Here is a 423-nt window from a genome sequence, read left to right on the forward strand (position 1 = left end):
GTGAACACCTCTCGGGCCAAGAGAAGGTGTGTGGCGCCACATCGTTCAAGTCTCGGAATCAACCCTTAAGGGAGCTATCTATCTATTTACCCCTATCTCGGGGAAGAAGTGAATTCCATCTTGTGTAGCTGAGTTCCTAGCTCCCAAATCAGACGAATCCCCAAAATGGTAGGTTTGAATTGGCGAACTGGCCACTCGCACCCATTCAAATTAAAGGACCACCCTCAATGGTAGAAGTTCCCAACTCACTCAAGATTGAGGTTATGTTACCTATGGTCATCCTAGTGAAGTGAAGTCTCTATCATGAATGGTGTTTTATAACAAGAAGTTAACACTTCGTGGTCAGGTCTTATACAAACTCTTTATATAGGACGCCCCCGCTCGCATGTGCCCAACACGAATGATCAAGATCAGACCATCTGT

This window comes from Benincasa hispida, chromosome 4 (assembly GCF_009727055.1).
Source record: "Benincasa hispida cultivar B227 chromosome 4, ASM972705v1, whole genome shotgun sequence".
In the NCBI taxonomy this organism is placed as follows: Eukaryota; Viridiplantae; Streptophyta; class Magnoliopsida; order Cucurbitales; family Cucurbitaceae; genus Benincasa; species Benincasa hispida.